Genomic DNA, 17,819 nt, shown 5'->3' with positions numbered 1-17,819 from the left:
AAGTTCTACTTTTTTCCTTGATTCTCTCCTCCATTCTGCTGGGAGGAGAGGGAGTGATCAATAGGCTGCATGGTGTTTAGCTGCCTGCTGGGTTAAACCACACCAATAAGTCAATCCAGGCATAACCAGTCAGTAACACTAGGTAGAAAAGTAGAAATTAGAAGAAGAAAGAGTCCTAGGTGGATTAGTTGTAAAAAATGTCAGTGAAACTTGAACTCATTACCTCAGGGAGGAAAGTAAAGAACTGAGGTGACCCTTTATGGGTTAACAGGGTTAGAAAAAAAGGAGAAAAGCAAATTATATTAATTGTGGAGAATTATACAAGACTTATGTTGGAAAGAGAAAGAATTCCAGATCTCTTAAGTAATACAGGGTCTTCACTTGTTTCCAGTCCAGTTTTAAGACTCAAAAGGGGTCAGAAACATGATTTATTCAAGGCTTTTGAGACATGTTGTTACCACAGTTTCAGCAGTTCTTACTTAACATTCAACATAGCTGCAAACCAATGGCTAAATCAGAAATGCCTGGAAAATAAAGGCTTATGGTGCCTGATAGCTTGTATCTATGCAGTCAGTTGTGCCTGGAACAGAAATACTGTGCAAACAAAATAAAATAATAACACACATCTTCCATTCCTTGTGGTCATCAAAAATGTGCTGCTCTGATGCAAAGATGAAGTTTGGGCTTCTTGGCCAATCAGGAAGTGTCTGTGGTGTGACACTGTCATACAACTGCCCAAATATTAGAACAGGAGAAGTTGGTTACTCACCATCAACAGACATTTTGGGGGACAGCAGGCAATGGCTAAAGCTTTTGCAGCTGGTTTTGATAGGCAAACACCTGGAGGAACCAACAGGTCAAACTGATGCCCTGCTATCAGCTGTGATAGCAGGATGGTTTTAGCTAGCTTTAATAAAGCCATCCAGACATACTTTGAAAGGTAGGGAAATGCATCATAGGTCTTACGGTAGTAGCTGCTGATATATGCTTCTAAACCACTTCCTTGACCTCAAATTGGAGTATGCAAGCTTTTATTTTGCCAGGTACGTGGGTGTATATAGGATTTAATTTGCACTCTTTTTACAAAACAAGGCCATTAAGTATTATTAGAAGTTGTTACTGTGACCTTCAGTACCTATTTCATTAATACATTTCTGTTTGCTTTCCAGCCTACCCTGCAATTTTGACTGGCCTACGGGAGGGCTCTGCTGGTACCTTGCAAATGGTGAGCTCATACAGCAGCTGCAAGTCACTTAGCTGCTGTCCATGACTCACATCCCTGCTTCTGAGCAATTCCTGTCCCTATAGCAGTATTCTGCTTCTGTGAACACAAATGGGAGCTAGCTGAGGGATTCTCCATGGTGTGGTAATGTCTGACCTTGCATTAGCCCCAGGGAAGGCTCTAGGATGGGATGGAGAGGCTGCGAGTGGTCAGTGGTCATGCAGGGGGCTGCAGGTCTCTCTAGAGACACAATGGAAATTGTAGAGCTTTAGCTTCATGTTCAGTTATTTATTTTTAGGTTAGGAAGTAGCTATTTACTCAAGGTATATATGACTTTTTGAAACAAAAACGAAACAATGGAAATCATGGTATTTATCCAAGGGAATAATATTGCATGGGGAAGGAAAGGTAAGGAATCAGGGGCACAGTAGCTAGTCAAGCTTCTGATGAATAAGCAAGACAAAGAATACAAATCATTTGAGGGTGGTCCTTTCCTTGGGCTTGAATTAAATATGATTTACAGCCAGCTAGTCAGAAAATGCCACTGTTTTTTCCTAAAAAACAACAATTCTTCTTTTGCAATATCTGTCACATTAGGATGTGGAAACTCCTATGTCACAAAATTTATGTTTTATTTTAAGTTTCAAGTAAAAACTTACAACATTTTAATGGCTATGTTCCAACTGTAGAAAGTTTCCAAGGAAATGTTCTCATTGCCATTTTGGATTGCAGACAATGTGAAGAAACTGGCAGGCTCAGAAAGGTAAATAGCAAACACCTTGGACCACGTTAACCATTCTTGTTGATTATGAAAAATGAGGATTCTAAACAAAATCTGCTGGGGAAAGAATTAAAACTTATATTCTTTGCACTTCTCAGATTTTTTTTCCTTAGGCTATGATTCTTCACCTCTGTGAAAGGTTGCAGCGAAAGGTGAATGGAATAGCCTTTCTGATGCATGCATATAGACTCCTGAAGAAGGAAAAGACTGTGCAAGAAAGATTTAGGTTAGACATTGGGAAACCCTTCTTCATAGTGAGAGCCTGAAAGCTCCAGGAGAGATTGAGCAGATCATTTGCCACCATGACTGGGGCTGCAAGGAATAACATGAACATCACCAATTCTGGCTTTGGACAAGCAGGTGTATTTTTGGTTGTCACTACCAACTGCATTTTCTAGTAAAATTTGGCAGTGTTTCATCTCTGACTCTGAGATGAGCTTCAGCATCATAGAAATGAGGACTGATCAAGAGATTCCCCTGGAACATTCATTTTGGGCAACAGTTCCTCTGTGTTCTTGCCATGAATTTCAAGCGGATGCGGTGCTACTCTGACTCAGGGTTGAAGCTTTGGGCTGTTCCCAAGTTGCCTACAGTGTCTATGAGAAAGTGATGGTCTTGCCAGGTGTAATGTATCATGCTACAAGCACAACACAGCTGAAGCAATCAAATATCTATGGAGTGACTAGATCCAAGTTTGAGGATCCTTACTTAGAGCTGAACACTTACTTGGGTGTATACTTTGGAGACTTTCTTTTATCATCTGCTTCATAACAGCAAAACCTAAATGGAAAGTCTGTTGTACTGTGCCAGCTGTACTTAGCACAAAACATATTTCTAGCCCTTAAGACTGACTAGCAAGCTGCTCTTGTTATGATGCTTTGCTTCCAATTGCCTACATCCAGGTTGAAGCTTTTGATCTGCGAACATCCCAAATTAAGAAATTTCTCCTCAAAAAGAGTGTCTGTGAACAGGCAGACCCTTGTATTGTCCATATCCATGCCTTTTCAGACAAGGCATGCTCAGGCAGTTCTGCAGAACCACTGTAATTTTCCTGGTGACTTATTTTCAATTTTGGTGTTGGACACTGCAAGCACTTGTTTGCACTGCCCTGCTGAGCAGAGCAAGGGATGTTGCTATCCTGGGACCAGATGATAGGAAACCTTTCAAGAGTATTTGTTCCTCACCTCCAAATAAACGTTCACTCTTTTCAGTCTGTTTTCTACACTTTATTGTTAGGTTTAAATCTATTTTGGATGGCAGATTTATATTTCTTCATAGTAAACATCTATAAAAATATTATGAACAACAAGAAATTAACAGAAAAAAAAGAAGAAAGCAATTATGCTATGAGTTCAATGACTGTTTACCAAGACAGATTTTCAGTTGGGTAGTTCCAGTCTTCATACGGAATGACTGCCTTGTGCTGCCTGCAATATATCGAACTTGCTTTCAGCTAAAAGTGTATACCACTTTCTTTGATTGTGAGTGCAAAGGTCTTTGTGCTGCATGAGTAATAGTATGAATGTCTTTGTTTAGAGGAAAAAAGCAATTCCTCTTAGTATCATAAGCTGCTAAGTAAATGTAATTAGGAACATCCAGGCAGTATGAAGATCTCCCACCCTGCTAGTACGCATCAATTCATCCAGCCTTGATTTTGGAATCTCTCCAGTCCTTCCCCTTTACTGCTTAAGGAGAAAGTAAAGAGAGTACAAGAACAGATTTTTTATTTTTATTTATTTATTTATTTGGAGCAATTGGCATACAACCAGAACTGCTGCATCTACAGCGCGCAATTTCTTGTGATTTCCAGAAACCTCTTATATATGATGCACTCTAGGAAGGTATCTGATTTTGTGTATTCAGTGCATCAGTGTACTAGGTGGCTTTTTTCATGGAATTTGTCTCCTTGTACAACTAACAAAGGTAGGAGTTGCATGGTAATCAGGAAGCGTCTCATTCTTGGCCCTGCACTGTGCCCATTACTACTAGTAGTGTTTCTCCATATGGTGTTTGTCCCTGAGGTATTGAATTGAAGGATGTGGAAGCCCACTGTTCAGCCTGGCCCCAAGTAGTGATGAGGGTGTCCCTTGATTTTCCTTCGGTTATGTCTCCAATGAGAAATATGGCAGGAGAAGAAACACAGTAAATAAAGAGGAAGGAAGTGCTTCCTTGCCAAGCAGGATGGTAAATTTGTAGGAGAGGCTCTGTCTGTTGTGGATATCAGCAGTGGAAGACGAGTGAGAAATGCTGGAGGCTAACAATTGGCTTTTACTGCCCTACAGCCTAACATGAGCTGCATAGTGAGAAAGGTGTTTCCCAAGCCAAGCACTGTGTGGTACATGGACCAAGAAAAACCTGACAGAGTGGCCTGGACGTAAAAAGCTCATGAATAGATCAATGACATAACCACAGAAATAATTAACAGCAAAAGCATTGGTTGCTAAACCACTCCTGCCAGTGGGAGCATGCAGATATCCATCTGGGTTACCACTTTGGATAGCATCTCAGCCAAGAAACTTTCAGCCATATGAGCTTGCTTTTCAGTAACAGCATTTAGCACCATTTTGATTTATAGTTTAAAGTGCAGTGAAAGGGATTTGCAGCTTTGCTTTATGTGTTTGTTTGTTTTTTCTTCTCCAGAAATGTCTGTTGAACAAAAACACTCACAAGACAGTGAAGGTTTCTATCATCAGATCTGTGCTTGATGTTACAAGGCACCCACCAGCCACATATGATTTTGTCGTGTGTATGCCTGTTTTTCCTTCCTTGGGAATGAAATATGGAGTATTTCATCAGAACAAATATTTGTTTCCTTTGGTGAGTCTTTCATAGATAAGACACATCTGAAATGTTAAGAACACTAAACACATATATACTTTGTTATTTGAAATGCAGAATAAATGGTAACTGTATGGAAGTATTGTACGCGTCACACAGCTTGAACTTATTTTCTGGCAGATTTCTTAGCTCAAGTCTCTACATGAGCAAAGAAACCTGCCAAAAACACCTAAGTAAAGTCAACTAGCTAAGAAGAAACTTCTACACAAACAAAAGATGCTTGCTGTTGTTAAGAAGTATCTTGCTGCAATTCCCATATCCAAAAGTACCCTCACTTAGCTACACAGCACTGGTGATCTGTTCTAACTATGCATTTCTCAGTGAGTAATCCTGCAGTGTGGCTGGCAAAAAGCGCAGACTGGCTTCCTTTAGCACCCTCTTGTGCATGCCTCATATTCAGGTGTAAATGCACAGTTAAACCTTTTTTTTTTTTCTTCTAACGTGTATGCTCTTTGCACATTAACAATATAATTGAACTGCTGGACTCTGAGCAGCCTTTATTGGTGCACCAGGTAAGCTGGTAACTGCTTGCACCTGTATTCACTTTCGGCTGTGGATAGACCAATCAGTATGTTTTTTAGCGAAGACTGTATTGAAAACCAAAGCTCAGTCCCCTCAAAATATGGCTTCAGAGGGATGAAAGATAAATGATCATTTTTCTCCAAAATGACTCATTTCACACAATTTGCAGTTTAGTAGAAATGTCCTCAAATGAGAAAGCCATCAATTAAAGAAGTCTACATTCTTGCCTGTGGGCTATACTAAGATAGCTTCACTCTGTATAAAAATGTTAATGTATTTAGACGTGACAGAAAGGAGGGAAATTACAATAATTCTTGGCAGTGTTCTGTGATGGTGCCATATTAATGCACAGTGTGACACAAATCCCAAACCAAACTTTCAGCCTTTTTTCTTTTAAACAAAGCCTCACTTCTTTTAAGTACTACTGTTCATCCCCCCCCCCCCCCCCCCCAAAGAAAATAATGAAGACTTATCCCAAGCGTTTACCACAATGGCTTCAGAAAAGTAGAACAAATTAGAAAACAAAATAACTTGGGTTATCTTAGGGGTGCATCTATAATTTTTAAAGCTATTAGAGAAATGATTTTGCAACAGTAAGGTATCCTTCTGTTTGCATTGCACAGTAAGGTATCCTTTTCTGCTGCTATGACTTCAGAGCAAATACAATGAAGAGATAGTCTGGTGATGTAATCCACCATAGCTAAACCCAGACATAACTAAACCTTAGCCTTTGTTATTCCTGACACTTTAGCTGGCATTTGAATATAGCTCTTTCAGCACTGAGCTGGTAATTAAAAACATCTCTACTAATGGTTCAACATTCTGTTTAAGGAAACAACCAACATCCTCAACACTTCTACCTAATTGAGGAACTGATAAAATGTTTCTTAATTTGTGTAAATATGACAAATCTATGCTCTGCCTCCACAAGTTCATCTTATTTTCAGCTTATTGCAGGTAAGTGAACTGTTTTCCTTACCCCTGAAGGGAAGTCCTTTTGAGATGGCTTTCCTTGGGTAGTTGGCTTTGCTCTGTCCAGGATACAGCTGTGTTTCAGTGGTGGGTCATGTGAGCATGTTAGAGAAGTGCTGTTGATAAACAGCAAGGAAAAAAGTGCATTTTTCTCCATAAGCCTCCTCTTACTTGGGATGTAAACGCTACTTGGGAAGGACAATATCTCTGCTGTCTTTGGCTGACTGGTGAACAGCCCTTGGATTGTAAGAAACCAAACTATTTTTCTCCACTTCTTTGAGGACTCAGTGAGCCCTTTTCAATGCAGTGCCTTTACATTTCCTGCCAGAGTTGCGGCTGCCAGGATGGCTTGTGGATGGAGCCATGCAGATGCCACCACCAGCAAGTCATGTATGCTATTTCAACCGGCATGCTGATAAGACACATCTGTTTGTATAGGATAAAACCAGGTAGATCACTGCTTCTCTTTAAATGAGGTACATACTGGAGGTTCCAGGAGCTTCAGACCCTTTAGCCCCAAAGCCTTCCCTAGGAGTTGCATAGCCCTGTTACTTCAGCTGCTGCTTGTTTCTTTCCAGACCACCTGGCTGGGTTGTGCATCGGAAGATTACTTGGAAATTAAGCGTGATGCACTCTCTCTCACCTTTAAGTCCTTGAATGATCCTCTTTTTTAAAAAAAGATGAATAAATACACTTTTCGCCCTTAGTAGAGGTGTTTGCTTTGATTTGTCATAGACCTTGGAAATTCAGTACTTCAATCAGCTGTCATGACTAGCTCAGGTAAGGAAAAATTTTAAAAGCCTTCCTTATTACTCATTCAATAGAGGTATGATTTTTGCTTGACCTGTACTTAAATGCCATGTACACAGAGCCAGAGGCATACCAGTGAGAGGTCAGCATGCCCAGCACTGGCGGTACCTGAAGTGCTTTTGGATGGGAATTTGTGAGCTGTGAAATCATTTAGCAAGAGAGCTAACAAATCTTGCTAAAGCTCTGTCACACTACGACAGCATGTAAAATGGCTTGCTGAATATCAGATGTTATTCTTATAGTTTTTATAAAATGGAATAGAAACCCTATAAATCTATAAATAAATTTATCCTATTATGATGGAGAGGTGCCTGTGACAGAAAAGAATTTTAAATCCCTCTTTTTTTTTTCTTTTTTTTATTTTGACCTGACAGTAACAAATCGTCCCCATTCATTAATTATGGGGTAAGTGCTGCTGCTTTACTAGAGGAAGCATAGGGATAGCCACATTAAACTGTTTTCTGCAATTGAAAGGAAGAGCCACAACAACCTGAGAGCACCCAGACCTACACAGCCATGGTGTGTCCCCAGGCCCACTTTTGGAAAGGCCCTGTCTAGTCTGAAGAGCACCACCAGCATTTACGTCATCCACCTCACAGCTGTTAAACTGAACTCTATGCTTAAGAACAAATCGGTAATGCACAGCCAATCCATGTGAAAGGGTCTGCTTTAATAACCTTAACTGTCACTGATCGCCTGCTGAATTTATGGGATATGTTTTGAGCATTTAACCTGTCACCCTGACAGCAGGCTCCTGCCACAAAGTCCTTGTTTACTCAGTGCCTGCTGCAAGCTCTTTGATCTATACTCATCCGAGGTTTTTTATTTATTCATAATATTTTTGAAACACTCTACTAACTAAAAGAGATACTGTTCAATCTGTGTTTCTTTAGAGGACCAGCCTACATCTTCAGGCTCTCTAAATTTCACAAGTTGAGCAAGCTTGGCTCCCTTTTCCATGACACAGGGTAACAAATTCGGCCAAAATGCTTTCCCTGTTGCTTCATTGTGAATAAAAGGATTGGAATCTCTCATTCTGGAGACAAATGGCACATGCAGAATGGCAGCATGGGCAGCACAAGGAAATGCTGAGCGTTGCCCTTCCCTCCATAGCAGCACAGTGGCCATGCCAAGAGTAAATATAGTCTGCAGTGTCTACCACAGCCTTATTCTCCAAACAAAATGGATCGCAACAGGCTGACTTTCATGAGCCTGTGAGATATTGAGTGTCCACCTTCACCCATGCAATTCAACCCTGTAAGATTCACTTAAAGAAATCTCTATTATGCTGCAGCAATACTTACCCAGACCTGGGTGAGCAATGCAATTGGCAGTGTGTGTCACAGTACTGGCAGAAGAAACTGAGCAAAAGACTTGATTCTGACCCAGCAGAGTACTGCTTGAGAGCTGAATCCCTTCTTACAAAGCCTTGGGGAATGAAGAGGCTATATTTGTGTGCATATGTATATACATAAATATATACGTGTGTGTGTATACATACCACAATATGAACACAGACTGCAGTAGCACTGAAATTAAATCTGGGTTCTTCTCAGTCTGCCTTCCTCAATCCCTAAAGCAGAGACCTGGCTGCCAGTGGGTCACTAAGGGAGAAAAATTTTGCCTATAAATTGCCTAAGACTATAAATACACAATGCAAATGGTTGTATATCATCACTGGCTGAGGAGATACAATGTCAAAGTCATAGTACAAGGCAGAGCTGAGCCATTTCTCTGCTATAAATAGCCTCAGGGACAGCTGTCTTTTAACCAGCATCCATGACATGTGGCACCAGCACTTTGCTGACCACGGGTTAATGCTGCATGTCTCTGGCTTCCTCTTGGTTCCCATACCAGTGCCACTATGGTCCTCTCGGTCAGACCCCTTGGGCTGCAGCTGAGCTTGCTAAATCTAAGCCTGTAAGGAAGGGTGTTGTTTCAGCTCTTGTTATTTTGCAAGATTTTAAATGAAAACAAAGAGACAGCTGGGAATTAGTACAAGGGAACAGTGCACAGAAATAGGTGGGAGGAGGAGGGGAGACAAAACCAAGGCTCTTAAATTCACAGCTTGGTCTCTGAGTCTAGAGATGTCCAGGCTAAGATAAAGCTACATTTCACTTTCTCCAGTTTGTTCAGATAGCGAAATGGTACTTTTCCAAAAACGGGACAGGTGTTAGGAAAGATGGTCTCCTTTTAGTAAATGTGAAATAATCCCCATGGGCGAATAGAAGTCTACTTGCTATCCACCATCTGTCTGTGTTTGATTATCAGGCAAATATTTAGCTCTAGAATACTTACTGCTTCAAAGGAAGATTAAAGGAAAATGTTAAATAAGTTGATAGCACCAGACATCATAGGTGTGAATCCTCTGTGCTAACTTCCTCAAAACTTCTCTTTGTTAGTTGGGAAAACAGTTTCATCCCATTAGAGCAGGTAAGACCCTGTCTAAATGCAGATTTATGTATGTTTGTTTATTGCAGTTAGTTGATACCATGTTGAAAAGAGCCAAAATGCTCATAGTTTTGAGTTTCAGCTGAAACTTGGGTGAAACCAGCAATCCAGGCTTAACGACCTGAAGTTAATTCATCCATTTCACTACACTCATTTGGCATTTCAAGCTTGTGACAGACCTTTAGAACCAGACATAGCTTTCTGTGGTGGTGCCTGAGGGATGCAAAAATTTCAGGTAGTAGTTTACTATGGATTTGACATCTCTGGGGAAGAAAGAGGAAAAAATAAAGAGCAAGCGATAGGATCCTCAACAATTATTGCAAGCATGTGTGTTTTTCAATAGGAGAAATTATGTTCTGAGCTGCATTAAAAGAAGAGTGGCCAGCATGGTGAAGGAGGTGATTGTCCCCCTCTACTCAGCTCTTGTGAGGCCCCATCTGCAGTACTGCTTCCAGGCCTGGGGTTCCCAGTACAGGAAGGTCCTGGAGCTCTTGGAGCGGGTCCGGAGGAGGGCCACTAAGATGATCAGAGGACTGGAGCACCTCTCCTATGAGGAACGGTTGAGGGAACTGGGCTTGTTTAGCTTGGAAAAGAGAAGGATCCAGGGAGACCTCGTTGTGGTCTTCTAATATTTGAAAGAAGCAAATAAACAGGAGGGGGAATGACAGTTTGCGAGGGTAGATAGTGATAGAACAAGGGGGAATGGTTTTAAACTGAGACAGGGGAGGTTTAGGTTAGATATTAGGAGGAGGTTTCTCATTCAGAGCATGGTGGCACACTGGAACAGGTTGCCCAAGGAGGCTGTGGATGCCCCATCCTTGGAGGCATTCAAAGCCAGGCTGGATGTGGCTCTGGGCAGCCTGGTCTGCTGGTTGGTGACCCTGCACACAGCAGGGGGGTTGAAACTAGATGATCATCGTGGTTGTTTTCAACCCAGGCCATTCTGTGATTCTATGATTTCTACCCTATAGACAAAAAGCTGTATTAGCACCACAGTGTTCAGAGAGAGGGAGATAGCAGCACGTGAGTAGATGATGCATCTTCTTTGCCTGATCGGACTGTAACAGGGGAGTTATGAAGATAATTACAGGTACTGCAAAGTGCAAGTGTGGCACAAATTTAGTGTTGGTTTGCACATCTGTGTTAATCAGGAGTCTCTTGCAAAAAATGCAGTAGTAGGTACGCAGCGTTATATAGCCCTCAGCTTGTAACGCTTTTGCTAAGCACGTGACAACTGCTGTGCTTATGTTTAGTTGCTGTTTGATAGTCATCACATTGCCACCCAAAAATAATTACTGAACATGGTGAAGTTGTGTCCAAGCAGAGACCAAACACTGGGTGGTATCATACGTACTAGCACTTTAATGCTCCACCGAAGCATTCCCCTGCACTGAGTTAGAAAACAAAGACTTGAGTCTTCCAATCCCTTGAGGATTTGCAGCAGTGAGAGAGAAAGGAAAAACATTTGAGTATACTGTTTTTATTAAATATATTTAATTTAATAATATTAAAGTAAGGAAAGTTGCTAGGCAAATGCAGTGAGTACTGAGGGTAGTTTATGGATGAAATAAATTATTGGAGAAGCTAAATAAAATCATGGAGCAGCAATGAAATCATGAGCTAATGTGGGGCTATAAAGGCTGGCTAATATAGCACTGGAAAACAGCCTCATTAAAGACTAATGAATGAAAAAAAGGTGGGGGTGGACATTTTTTCACAGATCTTTCTCTTCAGAAAGCCTCTATTTAGCAGCAGAATGCCAGAAATTAACTAATTTCTTAACATCTTGGTTTGTGCTTTCAGGACAGGCAGAAGCTGTCTATGTGCTGTTGTAATTGTATGGCAGATCTCTTCTGGCTGAAGCGCAAACCAAGCAGCCACTTTCCTATTCCTGAATATACTGGCAGCACACTGCTGCCTCTTTACCAGAGTATAACCTACAACCATGCATTTCGGGCAAAACCTTGTGACAGCACCTCATGCTTCATGATCCTGCTCTTTCACACCTTGCTCACTGCAGTTTCATTAAAAGAGGGAGGTTCCATTTGCTGCTCCATTTGCCCTCTTTCCCACACCCACATCTGCCTGGCAGTCAGCAGAGCCACAGCCCTGGAAGGTCCTCAGCAAGGGAGCTACAACTGAGAACGGTTTCAGGGCATACATAATGCACTGGGGCACCTGCTGAGGCACAGCAGTGAGCTCCAGAGTGTCCCACTGGGGCCACCAGGCTCCTACAGCAGGGATTACTGCTATTAGTTAAATCCTCTGAGGCTGCAACACAATCCATTATGTAAATAATGATACGTTGCATTTGTTGGCGTGCTGTATAGAGCACTGTGTTATGAGATTTCCATGTCCTTTTTTTTTTTTTTCCTTTTTTTCCTTTCCTAAATGACAGGTCTGCCATGCTTATCCCTGCAGAATTTAATACCTGATAAGCAAGGCAAAAAGGAAATTTAAATTGAATTAACATAAAAAGCTCTCAGTGAATTTTTAGAGTGCCCTAAAAGTGAATTGATTTTTTTCTGATTGTAATAGAGCATTCATACATGCTTGAGTGCATATATACATATATATAGTAGGTAGGGATTTATAATGCATATTTATGAAAATATCCATAGATAGAGTACACGTATACATGCACACGTGCACATGTATTAAAAAACAACCTACTATATACATGTGTCTGTATGAGTGCTTAATCTCAGACAGAGCCAGCACCTCACGAGAGAACTAGAGATTTTCCTGGCTCTGTCTAGCTACTGTTTTACATCATTTAAATGGTGGGATCTTTTTTTCTTTGATCTATAAACCAGCAGTTATACTAAAGACTTTCAGGTATCTCTGTTACCGCATTTGTTGTTTGCATCAGGAAAAAGTGAATGACATAAAATATCCCCACTTAAGCCTAATGAAGCAGCTGCATAGAGGCTGTTACAATAATTTAATGATATTTCTCCTTTTATACAGATTTGAATGACTCTACCAATGAATTCCTGCAGAGCCTCAACAACACAACACGCACCTCTGAGGGTACAACCTCTGAGCACTGTAAGTGCTGTGGCAGTTCTGCAAATACCATGTAGTCACGTAGCCACATATCAAAGCTATTGTTTTGGAGGACATGAACACAGCAGTACCTTGAGAAAGCAGGAATATGTCCCTTTGGCAGCATTGATCTTAAATGCAGGCAGCTTAGCTGTATTAGGAAAGGGAAAAATACCTGCCTATAAATAGATTAAAGATGATTTTTGTGGTACAGAGATAGTTCTTGATACAGAAGACTGAGGCCTCACTCAGTCACGACAGAAGCAGACTGGGCTGCTGCTAAGCCACTTAGTATTGTCAGCTTTTTCATTAGCATCAAAGAGGCAAAAGGTTTATCACTATCCCAGACTGCCGTGCAGACTGGCTTGCTGGAACATCTTAATAGATATTTCCTAATATCCTCTCTTTCTTCTAATGTTCTTTAATTTGATAAGAGCATATTTGCCTACCAATCAGTTGTAGGCCAAAAATGCAAGTGTTCCACCAAATGCCCTTTGCACTTTCTCTGGAATATTATTTCCAGTCCTCAGCAAAGTGAATGATGATGGATTCTAAACATAAAATCATAGAATGGCTTGGAAATATTATTTGTTTACAAAAGTGAAATAAAATAAAAAGAAGAAAAATTTCTTTTAAAGTAAGCTACTAAAAAAATTTCTGTGCCAATATCTTTGCATGTAATGTGTCCTTCAACATCACAGACCAGTCTGTTTCAACTACCGTATGGATACATTTATTTACCACCAGCCCATCGGTCAATAGTGCTGCTGAGACACGATCCTACAAATCCTAAGTGGTGGGAATGAGGGCTGGGGCTGTGCTGAGATACTGCCAAACTGTAGAGAAACTCGTGGGGAAGAGAGAATATGGCTGGCTTTCTGACAAGCCATTTTTTAGGCTGTGACTAAATCACTTTCTGCTACTGTTGGGTGGCTGAATTCAGCCCACAAACCCAATCAGAACACAAGCCCATGAACTGGGGCAGCGATGTTTAGCATTTATTGTGGTGAGCCAGGAAAGCTGGCCTTTTTGTATGAGGCTAGGGCTGCTTTGTCCTCTCCAGAGGATCAGCAAGCCAAAAGAAGGACAGCCAAACAACTTCTGACCAGGTCTGGCTTATCACTGTTTCCTGTATCCTTTGCAGGCAATGTGAGCAATACAAAAGGCAGCCACCTCCCCTGACCAGTGGTGGTCCTTCTCCTCCTCTGTAGCTTTCTAATATTCACAGAGAATCACAGACTTACAGGCATAAGGAAATAGTGTCAGTACCAAAAAGAGATGTAAGTATCAACCTGAGGAACAAAAAGAGTAGAAAATGTAGTACAGCACAAACGCCAGTCCAGATGTTTGTACTTAAGTATTTTCATACATATCGGAAGGCTGTGCCATTCATCAAGATCTAACAGATTGGAGAGTTGAGCAGGGAGGAACCTGACAAGGTTTAACAAAAGGTAGTGTTTTGCACATAGTGAGGAATAACCGCATGCATCAGTACAGGATAAGGGATGACCTGCTGGAGAGGAGCTCTGCAGAGAAGGACCTGGGTGTTCTGGTGAACAACAGATTGGCCATGAGCAGCATGCCTTCTGTCCAAGAATGTCAGTCCAGGGGAGGGCAACGAAGATGATAAAGTGCCTGGAGGATCTTCTGTATGAGGTAAGGCTGACTAACGTGAGTCTGTTCAGGCTGAGGAAAAGAAGACTGAGAGCGAATCTGATAAATGTTTCTAAGTATATAAAGGGAGGTGAGAGGCAAAGGGATGAGGCCAGCCTCTTCTCAGTGGTTCGTAGTCATAGGACAAGGAGTAATGGCCTAAAACTTCAACACAGTTAGTTATGTACTAACATGAGGAAGAACTTTATAGTAAGGGTGACAGATCACTGGAACAGGCTGCCCAGAGAGACTGTGGAGTCTCCTTCTCTGGTGACATTCAAGACCCATCTGGACAACTACCTGTGTGACCTGCTGTACTGAACTGCTTTAGCAGGGGTGTTGGACTCACTGATCTTCAGAGGTCCCTTCCGACCCCTGCAATTCTGTGATTCTGTGATTCTGTAAACTGAGACTATCCATAGCACTCAAGGCCTTTAAGTGCATTGATCACTACTGCCATTTTTTTCATGCAGAGGCATGAAGTGTAGAGTGGTCTCAGACATTTCATCCATTCTGCGGATTGTCTCTAAAACAAACCTCAGAAAAAGAGCTGTGGTGCAGCTTCAATGCATGCTATAGGGCATGAGGGAAGAATGCAAGTAATTTTTTCCCCAGAGCCTCCCACTTCTCTCTAATTTTGTGTGGTAATTAGAGAACATACTTAAACGGAACCATACTTCTAGGGTAACAGACTATTTGAGTTGTGGATAATATATGTGAACGTAGTCTACCTGATTCTTAATCCCAGTCAGAGAAGCACTAAGTTTGTAATTACTACCAAAGTTTAATTCCCTAGTAAGGCATTCAAAGATCTACTGATAAAAACAGTATCTAAGAGCCAATTATTTTTAATCTTAATATCTTTATTGAAGAGCTTGAAAAGACATGCAGATCACAAATAATTTTCTGTCCCAGAAAATCCTTTAGAAACAGAACATCAAACCCTAAATATCAAAGGTAAAAATTGATATATATATTTTTTTCACTGATTTGGGACAGGTTCTTTATCTTCTTTATCTTTACCTTGGCATATAAACTGGCAAAAAAAAAGTTATGAGTTTTCAGATATGCCTCCAAAGAGCAGTTGGGAGCAGAAGACTGCTGTGAAGGCTTTGAGTTGTTCACCAAGACAGTGATATTTTTTAAAGCATGGATGAAGTAAAGCTGCAAGGTGGGAGCTGGGAAAGCCAAATGGATATGAAGAGGTGCATTGGGGTTATAAAACAAACAGGGAAGTTACAATGTGTGAGAGCTAATGTCAGGTGCTGTTACACCAGGCTGTCTGCTTACTGCCTTCTCTATCCTCCTGTGCACATTTTACAGCAATCTTTTATACGGCTTTTGTGTTACACCATATTTTGTCTCTTACATTTCAATCTGAACAGACCTCTGTCTTTCAAGCCACTACTACAGCCCATAAGGTACACCTCCATGGTGGACTCTGATGGGACTCCCATATCCTGCCACGAACTGGAAAACCTGTAACATGGCCTATGCTCTTTGTATAGCGTGTAGGAGAGTGACAATTAAGGAGCCGCAGTCTTTAAAGCAGTGATTACAGGAGCTGGGTGTTAATGACCCATATTAAAATTCAGAGTGCCTAAATGACATTAATGTTGGAAGCTGAGCACTCCTGAGCACACTGACTTCATCCCGCCTCTTTCTCTATGCATTATGCTAACACCATTGTGAGTGTCACAGGGAGATTACATGTGCTTAATTTGAATTGGGTAATCAACTGGGAATTTGCTGTCTTGTTAATGGGAGTAGATTAACACATCATTCCATAAGCCTGCATAAAGAGTGCTGAAGCTTTCTGTTTTACTAAGTATATAGAGATGACAGCTTTGCCGTATGGACACCATGATTACATGGGAAACCTTGGCTTAATACAAGCTTTTTGATACCTACATGAGCAAAGCTTCCAATTAATTTTTTACTCTGCAAATATTGACTAGTATGAATGAACAGTTTCCTATCACTGTGAAACCAACTGAACAATAAAAAAATAAAAAAGACACCAAGGCACAAATCAGCAGCTTACACAGAAAGGAAATACCTGTCACTGGGGGGTTGCAGGACAGGATGGCTGGGAGAAGCAGGTGAGCCCAAACAACACTGAGCAGGCCCAGTGGATGAGTTCAGAAAGAAGACTGAGATGCCTTTGGTGATGTCCCAAAGTCAGCTTTGGGCTCATTTACAAGTCATTGGTGGACCAGATGCTTAAGGACTGAAACCAACAAGGACACCAAGGATAACTTTACGTGCCAGTCTTTTTGAAAGAGCTGTGCCTTTGAAACAATAATTTCTCTTGAGTCTGCTTTACAGAGTACTACATTTATGGAACACATGAAAAGGGAAAGGAATATAATCATTTTACTTTTCTTTGTTCTTCATTATATTTTGTCATTTGCTATCTTTAGCTTCTTCAAGACCTTGGAGGACGTTTCCCAGGTAGCTCACACTTGTGGAGGGGACAGACAAGACTGACTCCATTCCTTGCACTGGCACTAAAGATCAAATGACTGCTTTGTAATTTGGGTCAGATCAGCACACTGAATAATCTCAGCTGGGTCAGTGGTTGCATGATAATCAATGCAGGGTGCAAGAGATACAGCAGGAGCACAGCTTTTGGCAGCAGTATGTTCTCACATTGACTTCAGCAAGCCAAGAAACTGTCCCTGCAAGCTGGTTTGAAAAATTATTGTTAGCACAGTGGTCTTTCTGCAATTAAGGCAAATAAACTAAAATTAAATCATGTCAAATTTAAAATTGGTACTCTGATCCAGGAATGGGATTTGCATTATTTACTGCTAAGCACTGGGCACTGAGTACCAGGGCTCAGTGCATGGAATGTCTGGTGACTTTATGTGAATGAATGACTTAACAGGAATGAACAATCTGTCAGACAATCAGTGTTTTGGAGAATTATTTACCTTATAATACAATGAGTTTTAAGTGTATTGTTAAGATAATGTCTGTGCTCAATAGAAAACACTTTATTTCCTGCAAATTACACAGAATTTGCATGCTTGGAAGACTAATGTGAGTACTTCTTTTCTGCCTGGGTTTGTAGAAGCAAAGCAGTTTAATTTGTGTTAGACTGTCACTGCAAAAGAAGGATGCTTCAAGAACAAAAGTAAATACATAGCTGAGAAAAAGATGGATAGCCATATTCTAAGGAATGTGGAGAGTCTGGACTTCCTTCCTGTCATTTATTGAGATGAGTGCCTGTAGCACATCTGTCAGAGAGAGCTTATTTATCATCATAGATATTTTAATAATCTTAATTGCCTGATGGCCTCACTGTTCCACTGGTACGAGGGTTTGCAGGTGCCCCGAGGACTGTCCGAGCTCGGGTTTATCTTCACAGGTACCATAGCCAGGTTGAAGAGCCCGATGAATCCACCATCAAGGGACGCTGGTGCCTGTACATACCTGTTGCCGATACACCAATGCAAAGGCGCTCAGGCAACCCAGAGCACCCTGGTGCCTGACCAACCCCGTTGTCAGCCCCTCCCT

General features: G+C 41.2%; 2 long non-coding RNA genes across 2 annotated transcripts; both read left to right on the top strand.

Moving 5' to 3' along the window:
• Nucleotides 1-951: 951 nt before the first annotated feature.
• Nucleotides 952-1,985, top strand: LOC122177328. The gene is made up of 3 exons (XR_006178053.1): nt 952-1,043; nt 1,170-1,225; nt 1,955-1,985. It is a non-coding gene; the product is annotated as an uncharacterized LOC122177328 (long non-coding RNA).
• Nucleotides 1,986-4,806: 2,821 nt separating this feature from the next.
• LOC122177284 lies at nt 4,807-6,961 on the top strand. Its single transcript, XR_006178036.1, has 3 exons — nt 4,807-4,820; nt 6,664-6,811; nt 6,914-6,961. It is a non-coding gene; the product is annotated as an uncharacterized LOC122177284 (long non-coding RNA).
• Nucleotides 6,962-17,819: the final 10,858 nt, after the last annotated feature.

Source organism: Lagopus leucura, unplaced genomic scaffold (assembly GCF_019238085.1).
Source record: "Lagopus leucura isolate 7727_CA_CO unplaced genomic scaffold, USGS_WTPT01 Super-Scaffold_100001, whole genome shotgun sequence".
Lineage (NCBI taxonomy): Eukaryota > Metazoa > Chordata > Aves > Galliformes > Phasianidae > Lagopus > Lagopus leucura.
This window is presented reverse-complemented; position numbering and strand designations above follow the sequence as displayed.